A 9818-nucleotide genomic window follows, 5' to 3' on the forward strand; every position below is an offset into this window, starting at 1 on the left:
TTTACTCCGTAATAATCCACACACGCCTTGTCCCTTGGACACCCCAGTGGTATGGGTGAAAAAGGCCCTGAACACCCAGGCCCATCCAGACTTGCCTCTTGCGGTAAGGGTCATGGCTTATCTTCCCAGGAAGCAATGCCACAGCATCCAAAAGTTCGTTAGCAAACAGCAAACGATGCTGAGTCAGGGAGGTAGGGGGCTCCTCCTTCTGAAATGAATAAAAGACTTCCTGCAATTGCTGTGCTTCAAACGTCAGGTACTGTCTCTGTTTACCAAGGTGCTTAAAGATTGCTCATTTTCTCCAAGTTTCTAATAGCATAAATTATCTTACTGCTCTAAATAAAGAGATTATAATGTATTATTTTAGATTTTCAGCAACCACATGCATTTAGCAGTTACACATATTAGTGCTGCCAAGTGACTTTGAAAGATAAATACTGGTGGTTAGAATAATGCCACGCTCGCACTTGTTTTATTAAACAGAAATCCAGATCGCAATGGCTCTATTCCAGTCCTCTACTCCCTGAGTGTCCAATTAACTAGAAAAATACACTTTTCCTCATTTAAATAGAGTCTGCTCCATATTAATTCCAAGGGGGTATACATTGGTCACTATTTTCAAATCCTGTAATAAATATGGTGGAGCCGCTGTTTCTGCTGGTGCCCTGGTGACTCCCCAGGCTCATGGCTCCCAGAGCTGCACAGGCCTCCTGCAGCCCCTGGAGAATCTGCCTGAGGGCTTTCCCAGCAATGTGGGGTCGGGACACAAGCAGCCCTTAGCTGATTACAAGTGGGAATTGGAGGGTGAACAGCCCCACTTCCTGCCCCTTGGGCTGGGAGGACCCTGGGGTATTATCTACCCCTCTCCCCATGGCTGAACCCTAGCTGCCCACAGCTTTGTCCTGGCTCCTTCCCACTCCCCCTACCCTCAGGAAGGTTGGAGCGTCCTGAGATCAGCTCCCAGAAAAGCTACTGAGAGGTGACAATGTGCTAGCAACCCTCACTCTCAGCGCCTCCTCGGCCTCGGCGTCCACTCTGGCGGCGCTCGAGGAGCCCTTCAGCCCGCCACGGCACCTTGGGAACCCCTCTCTGGGATGGCTGAGGCCGGAGCCGCCTCCCTCTGCTTGCGGGGTGATATGGATGGAGAAGCGCGAGCGGGAACCGGGGCTACGCGGCGATTGCGGGCCAGTGCGAGTTCCGGCACGGCAGGCGCGGGCGCGGGCTCCGCGGTCCCCGCACACCGAGCGGCCGGCCGATGCCGCCGGCCCAGGACAGCGAGGGGTTTAGCACCCGGGCCAGCAGCTGCGGAGGTTGCGCCGGGTCCCCCAGCAGTGCCGGCCCGCCGGCGCTGCACTCAAAACTTCTCGCCGGGTTTAGCTGCCTCCCAGCGGAGTAGGGCTCGAGACCTGCAGCCCGCCATGTCTGAGCTCCCTCTCTGCGGTGGGCTCCCTCCTCGGCCCAAGCCTCCCCGACGGGCGCCGCCCCCTGCTCCGTGGCGCCTGGTCCCACCGACAGCCCGAGAGCTGAGGAGTGCAGGCTCGGCTCAGGACTGGCGGGTAGCTCCGCCTGCAGTCCCGGTGCAGGATCCACGAGGTGAAGCCAGCTGGGCTCCTGAGCCGGATGGGGACTTGGAGAACTTTTATATCTAGCGGGAAGATTAGATGTGCACCAATCAGCACTCTGTATCTAGCTAATCTTGTGGGGACTTGGAGAAATTTTATGTCTAGCTAGAGGATGGTAAATACACCAATCAGTACTCTGTGTCTAGCTCAAGGATGGTAAATACACCAATCAGTACTCTGTGTCTAGCTCAAGGTTTGTAAATACACCAATTGGTACTCTGTATCTAGCTAACCTAGTGGGGACTTGGAGAACTTTTTTGTCTAGCACTCTGTCTAGCTCAAGGATTGTAAACGCACCAATCAGCACTCTGTCAAAATGGACCAATCAGCTCTCTGTAAAATAGACCAATCAGCTCTCTGTAAAATGGACCAATCAGCAAGATGTGGGTGGGGTCAGATAAGGGAATAAAAGCAGCCGCTTGGGTCACTTTCAAGACCGTGGAGGGTTTGTTTTTTCAGCTTTTGGGTCCATGTTGCTTTTTTGGGCTGTAACACTCACTATGAAAGTCTGCAGCTTCTTTCCTGGCAGCAAAGACCACGAACTCACCAGAAGGAGAAAGCACCAGACACATCTGAATGTCTGAAGAAACAAGGTAGGACACACCATCTTGAAGAACTCTAACACTCACCGCGAGGGTTTGCGACTTCATTCTTGAAATCGGTGAGACCAAAAACCCACCAATTCTGGACACATTACCATTCTCCAACCTTGTTACCCACTTTTGTGGGAGACTCACCTGAGTTATCCACCAATTCCCCAAAAACGATCTTTGTTTTCTTGTAGTCAGCAGGCAAAGAGGAGGCTCCCAGTGTGGGGGAAGGGAGGAAGAAGAGAGCACAGGGTTTTGAGCCCTGAAGGTAGAAGCAAATCTTTCCACGGGAGCAGGAAGGAGGGAGCTGCCATGCGCAGGGCTGGGATTCCCGGGTCCCTGGAGCTGCAGAACTTTGTGTCGTGGGCCAGGAGCTGCTCTCGAGGGTGAGTAGACAACTGACAAGTCTCAGTAGAAGCCCTGAGAAACTTACCGCTTCTCTTCAACTTTTTTTTCCAGGCTTTCAGCGAATACCTCCCGCGCAGACACTTCTGGCAGCCAGGGTCTGTGTAGGACAAACAGTGGTGGATGAGGCAATACCGCTCTCTTTGTGGGGGTAATGAGGTCTCTGCCCCCACCCTTGCTCTCCTTGAAGCCCATCATCACTCCCTGGACAGAGGCAGCATGGAGTGAGGGTGCTCTGCAACCGGGCTCCTGGGCTTGCTACACCAGCCTGCTCAGCAGGTGCTTTTCACCTGCCTCCTGTTCAGAGCCCCAGGATCACGCGGTTGGTCCTGGGAAGACTCCCACCAAGAGGCAGGGTAATACCGTCCAGCCAAGATAGAGAAGGGTCCTCAGCCAGAGAGTCGGGCAGAGGCCTTGTCCTCGCTGAGGCTGCCTCAGCAGCTGGCCCCGAGATAAGGATTTGGTTTATCTGAGAGGGGATTCCCGGAAGGACCTGAAGGGGAGTGAGGAAGGAAGGGAAGTGTCGCAAGGAGGGGACCAAAGTTAAAACCCAGGAGCAGGAAATCAGTAACACCAAAACCAGTGGGAGAGTGAGTCTGGGGTGGTCACCTTTGGGAGACTTGAGGTCTGTGTCTCAGAGTCTGTGCCTCCAAGTGTCCTTTCCAGAGAGCCAGGCACCCGGGCTGGATCCAGCAGCTCTAGTAGGTCTGCAGCTGTGGGCAGCTTGCCGGGGCCTGACTTTCCAGCCTTTCAGGAGAGAACCCTGAGAAGGAGCAGATGGTAAGAGGCGATGGGCACGTGCCAGACCCGCAGCGCTGTGGATGTGGGGACAGAGACCTTAGGTCTGGAGTGCGGGTGCATGTGCACTACACTGGCCCTCCCGGCCCCAGAAGTGAGATCAGGAAGCGAGAACCTCAGGGAACTGAGGTGTCCCTGCATCCCTTCTCCTGCCTGTAGGGTCAATGCGGGGTGAACTGCATGGACCATCATTGCTTTCTACAGTAGCACCGGGCTTAGGGATTCACCCATCAGTAGGAAATCAAGCATCAGCTGTGTGCCAGGAAGCCAGGGTGCTGTGGTCTGCATGTTTGTGTGTCTATGTCCCTCCAAATCCAGGTGCTGAAAACTAATCACCAAAGTTATGGTATGAGGAGGTGGGGCCTTTAGCAGGTACTTAGATCATGATGGGGAGACCTCATGAGTGGCACTGGTGCTCTTATGAAAGAGCACTGAAGGGGCTGTTGGCCCTTTTTGGTGTTTCCACCATGTGAGGACACATGGAAGGCCTCATCCAGGAGGAACAGGCCCTCACCAGCCCCTGAATCTGCTGGTGCCTTGACCTGGGACTTCCCAGACTCCAAAACTGTGAGCAATATATGTTGCTGCTTATAAATCCCCCAGTCTCGGGTATTTCGATACAGCAGCAGGAGCAGATTAACACACAAGGAAAAGTCCCAGCGTCTGACTTTAGACAACTGACCTGGTCAGCAGTTCTCAAAGTGGGCTCCCAGGACCAACAAGGCATTACCTGGAAACTTCTTGGAAATGAAGCTCTCGGTCCCCACCTCCCAGATCTCTAAACTCCAAAGGAACTGCGACACCTGTTCACAGGCCCTCGGAGTACTCTGAGGCAAGCTGGCGTTGGAAAGCCACTGAACCAGGGAGATTGGGGAGGTCTTCATTAACTGTGGGAGGAAACCAAGGGGGGAGGGCAGGCTTGCTACTGAGGCAGCCTTTTCACATCGCTCCCCAGGAGATAACCCTGCCGCCCCAATGGTCGGTCGGACATGGAGACACTCACTGGGTGTTAAGGTGCCTAGGACAAGAACAAGAGAAGATTACATCTGAACACCGCACAGGGAAGGATTGAAGCAATCTCTTACACCTTGGGGAAGCGGAAAGAAGAACATTAAAAAGGAAAGTAAAGCATGCATATAGCCTAAAACTTCAAAGATTGCTGAACATTTTCAAATAAAAAGTGAAAGCCTTTCTCTTGTTTTCTAGGCTCATTCACTTCTTAGATGTCCTTTTGAGAAAGTTCTGTGCATGTGCCAACATAGGTATTTTATAGAGTTAGTTATTTGTGATTGTTTTTACATTGTTCTGCGTTTTGTTATTCCCTTAAACATATGTCTTGGAAACATTTCTGTATTGGTAGAGAGGGTCATTTCATTCTTTGTGTGTGTTAATAACTTGTTACTGAATTGTACACATAAAGAAAAGTGAACAAATCGTAGTTTTACCATCTGTAGAATTGTCATAATCTAAGTAATCTGTTTCGTAATGATAGATTATTTAATTTTTCTGTTCTGGTTTCATTTTTGCAACAATATTTGTAAGTGTTTCTTTTTCCTGGCTAACTTATGAGTACAGCCACGAGGTCAATTCCTGGCAGGGGCACTGCTAAGTCAAAGGGTAGCTGCATTTTTAACTTAGATGGATATGGCCCATTAACTTTCCAGGGCAGCCTTCTGCAACTTACACTCCTGTTGACAATTTACAAATGCGATCTTTTCCCTATGCTCACAGCAGGCACCAGTGCCATTGCATTTTTAATTTTTGTTACTTTGAAATTATATCTTTTTGTTATTTTTATGTGTTTCTGTAACTTTGAGAGAAATTGAGCAAGCCTGTTAAAAAATACATTTATTCACCAATTTCATTTATAGTCCTGTGGGCTTTTCAGTCGGGTTTGTAAATGTTTCTCTTACTGACTGATGAGCACTCTTTGTAAAATGTGTTGCTCAATGAAGCCTACAAGCCTCTTTCCGCTTGGGTTTCAAATATTTTCTTCAGTTAGTTATCCCCTTTTTCTTTAATTGTGGGTTTTTGTGTCCTCGATGATGATTTTTATTTCTAGTCAAATATCTCAACATTTCCCATTAAAGTTTTCAAATATATGTCCTGCTTATGCATTTCCCATTCACAATTATAAATAAACTCACCTTTTAAACTTCAGAATGTTTTCATTTCACTCTTGTACACTCACATTTCTGATACTTCTGGAACTTACTTTGGAACAGTAAGGCAGTGGGTCAGAATTCTGTACGGTTTTCCAAATACCACATTGTCTCTAAGCCATTTATTCAATATTTCCTCCTTGCCCTCTGATTTAAAATGCTTCCTATCACACACACTCAATTTGAGTATATATTTGTGTATATCCTGGGGCCTCTTTCTGCTGCACACAAACGTTCATGTTGATCTGGTTTCATTCTTGAACCTTCAGGGTGCATTTGACAGTTCATAGGACTACTTCCCAATTCCCTTCTTTCTCCTGACACTCCTGTTTATTTTCCCGCATCAATTTTCCTTCACATAGCATGTTAGTGTTTCAACTGGGATTGCACTGATCCTATGAGTAGTTTAGGGTTAACAGTCATCTTCATAATATTGATTCATTCTAGCAGATAGCAAGTTATCTCTCACAGTTTCATTTTATTCCTTAGCAGGATTTTCAGGTTTTGTTTATACAGGTCCTACATGTTTCTTTTAAAGTTTGTATTGTGCTATTGTCTCAACTAAATGCTATCTTAAATGCAATATTTTTTCATAATTTTTTTGACAGAGCCTCACTGTGTTGCCCAGACTGGAGTGCAGCACTGCAATCTCGGCTTACTGCAAACACCCCCTCTCGGGCTGAAGTGATTCTCCTGCCTCAGCCTCCCAAGTAGCTAGGACTACAGGTACACACCTCTATGCTTGGCCAGTTTTTCATATTTTTTGTAGATACAGGGTTTTTCCATGTTGCCCAGGCTAGTCTTCAACTCTTGAACTCCAGCGATTCGCCCACTTCAGCCTCCCAAAGTGCTGGGATTTTAGGTGTGAGCCATCGAGCCCGGCCTTTTTTCATATTTTAACAAGTTATTTGTACATAGAAAAGTTATTTATTATGCATAATAATTTTCCTACCTGAGTTATTGTTTTCCATAGGTTTCGCCGTTATTCTGGATATTCTAAGCACAAAATCATGTTATCTGTGAACAGTGGTAACTTTCACTTTGACATCTCACTATTTTACTGGCACTCCTGACTCTCCTCTGATTTTATTGTATAGCCTTCTGTAATCAGCCTACATAAGATCATGGTGAATCCTTGTTTGTTCCTGGCCTTACTTAAAGCTTCTGATGTTTCAAGCCTCATAATAGCAAAACTAACTGTATACTTGATGGAAAAAAACAGTAGCAACATGAAGGATGTATAAATGGGGTGAAAAAAAGAAAGAGAACCTGAAGCAGGAACTGAGGCTGGTGTGAGCCCACAACTGGGCCTGGTCTGTTTTAGGAGCAGCAGGGCCATCGTGTGGACCCCTCACCCAGTGCCGTCCTGATGGTGCTAGGATGCCTTCATGTAGCGAGAGGAATAGCCTTTGCTGCAGAGTCTCCACGGTGGTGGGGACAGACAGATGGGAAAGACAGAGCTGTTCTGGACTAGAAGCCATGGAATTGGCAGATGGCATGAGAAAAGGGAGGAGAGTTTGCTGCTGAGGGCCAGGCTGAGGCAGTTGGCTTCCAGGAACAGGTGGGTGGCGTGGTCTGTGGAGGAGGCAGGATGTGAGTGATCGGGGTCAGGGTGCCGAGAATGCCAGTGTGACTTGACAGGTTGTACACATAAGGTGCCGGTGGAGGATGGTGGAGAACCAAACAGGCAGGTGAGGAGAAAGGGGTCAGTCAAGGAATTGAAGACAGTCATTAGAGAGGAAAGCCGTAATCATTAGGGAAAACTGCAGGCCCATGTGCTGCATTCACGAGAGAATCGCATTTTACCCCTGCCAGTATGGTTTGGGTCCTTGCCCAGCAACCTTGGTCTCTTGGGGATACTGGGCACCTGGAAATGACCAGACAAAACCAGTGCACAGTGACCAGAGAAGCTTTATTAGCCCTAGAAATCTAGAAAGTTCACCAGGGAGCCATGCGCCTCACCCCTGGAACCTGTGAATGTTGGTTCAGGTGGCAAAAAAAAAAAGGACTTTGTAGATGTAATCACATTGAGGAGAGATGTATTTTCCACATGGGTCCTAAGTGCAATCCACACATCCTTGTAACAGGAAGACAGAGATTTGACACACAGCAGAGGAGATGGTGATGGGAAGATAAAGGTGGAGACTGGAGCCATGTGGCCACAAGCCAAGGAATGCAGGCAGCCACCAGTGGTTGGTAGAGGCCAGGAGGGTCCACCCCTGGAGCCTCCGGAGGGGGCTTCTGCTGACACCTGATTTGGGTCCAGAGATTCTGGCCTCTAGAGCTGTAAGAGAGTAAATTTCTGTTGTTTCAGGTAATATAGATAGTTTATTTCAGCAACCGGAGGAAAGTAACATCACTGATAGATACAGTTTATCTCAGCAATCCAAGGAAACTAACACTGCTGGGAAGGATGTCATGCCTGGGCAGGGAAACCGCCCAGAGGCAGGAGTCTCTGTGCAGCCAGTGTCTTCTCACCCAACTTCTCCCTACACCTCTCCCGACCCTCCCGCCCATGCCGTGACGATGACAGAGCCTGGAGCCCAGCATGGAACGCTCCTCCCACTTCTCTGGTCTCCACCATGGACCTCGTTACTCCAGGGCACATCTGGCTCAGGTGTAGACAGAGCAAGTGCAGGGGCACAGCGGGGATTCCAGCCCCATGAGAGGCCTCAAAGGAGCCAGCGCAGATCAGATGCAAAACCAACTGTGGTCTACATGGACAAGGAAGCCCTCTGTGTACAGCGCCCATGTGACAAAGCTGAGGAGGAGATGCACCTGGCTCCAGGTCCTCCCTCCTGCAGCAGGCACATGACCCAGTTTGGCTCTCACTGTCCAGCGGCTCCCGGAGAAGTGAGAGTTTCTGTGGGTCGGCAGTTCCCACCAGGCTTGGAAGCGGAACACTAGGAGCTGCAGCTGCAGGTCTTGCTCAGGGACCTGTGTGTCCTTCCCAACCAGGGCCTGGGCCAGCCTCAGGGCTAGGCTCTCCTACATGTGCCCAGGGTCTGCCAGTCTCCTGGGCACCCTTCTTTCCCATGCACTGCTCCACACTTTCTTCCCCAACCCCAAGCTGAGGCGTAGCCATAGCCAGCCAGTCTTGCACATCCCCCACACCCTGGACCCCACCCCGATTCCTTCTCCGCAGGCTGGATGGATACAGGGTCTGGTGGGAAAGCTACCATTGGGGCCTAACGAGGGCACCCGTACCCCAAGTTCTCTCTCTGAGAAGAAGGAAAGGAAACCACCAGTTAATGTGCGCCAGCCATGGGTTCTGCACTTGGCCAAGGTCAGTTTTTCAGCATCATCCTTCACTAGAACTCTGGAATAGAAGTTGTTCTCTGTTTCACAGAAGAGAAAATGAGTCCCCAGCAGAGAAGAAATCCCACCACTATGGCTGGCCTCAGCCCTGTGGTGGTGGCTGCCTGCTGTCGAGAGCCTCAGCAGGAGGGAGAAGCTCATTTGCATGTTTATGGGAGAGCGCTTTTCTTTCCTGCCTCCCTTCCCAGAGACCCAGCCTCACCCTTCTGTCTTTAGCATCCTTGACAAAGCTTGTGCATTATTAAGAAAGACCACCAAGCAGGGAACACTGCTCAGCTCACCTGACTTAGGGCCCCGTCGGAGGGAAAGATGGTCCAAGAAAGCAGCAGCCCTCCTCCCTCCTGGGCTGGGGTCCAGGACAGCCAATCTCAGTGGAGTGAAATTGTGGGGTGCCCCAGTCCAAGGGGGATACCTGCAGCCTTGACAATTAAAATTCCAAAAACCCAGACCCCGTGACTTCAAGGGCACCCTGTAGGCCATGACAGCTCCTGGGTCTGTGTTTCTGCAGCTGCGCATTGTCCTTCTCTGGAAAGTGATAAGCTGAGGGGCGCTGGCTTGCAGGGGAGCCATCTCTGGGATAATCAACTTTTCACCACCGATCCTGTGTGGAGTATGAAGTTGGGAGCAGCAAGTTATGTAAAACAAAGTGTGGATTCTAAATGGATTCAAGAGATGGATGCAGGGGCAGAGGTCAGGGCCAGGGTGTCAGAGGGCAGCCTCCTAATCTGCATGCTGTGAACTCCAGTGAGTCCTCTCTGGGTACTAATCTCAAGATGAAAAGCCCAGATATGTGGTCAAGCCAGGAAGCCATCCCTGGCCTGTTCCTCCTGGCCTGGGTTTGCAGCTTGGTGCTGGGCCTGGTACAGGAGTAAGGGGCTAGCCCAACAGTGTAAACACAGACTTTAGGAGGCATAGGAGCCTGG

At 49.9% G+C, this 9818-nt stretch overlaps 1 long non-coding RNA gene across 1 annotated transcript; it reads left to right on the forward strand.

The window, feature by feature from the left end:
* The first annotated feature begins 1633 nt into the window (after positions 1-1633).
* On the forward strand, positions 1634-8396 carry LOC105486739 (uncharacterized). Its single transcript, XR_011613640.1, has 3 exons — positions 1634-2283; positions 2407-4677; positions 6186-8396. It is a non-coding gene; the product is annotated as an uncharacterized lncRNA (long non-coding RNA).
* The last annotated feature ends 1422 nt before the right edge of the window (positions 8397-9818 follow it).

The sequence above is a fragment of the Macaca nemestrina genome, chromosome 15 (assembly GCF_043159975.1).
Source record: "Macaca nemestrina isolate mMacNem1 chromosome 15, mMacNem.hap1, whole genome shotgun sequence".
Classification (NCBI taxonomy): domain Eukaryota; kingdom Metazoa; phylum Chordata; class Mammalia; order Primates; family Cercopithecidae; genus Macaca; species Macaca nemestrina.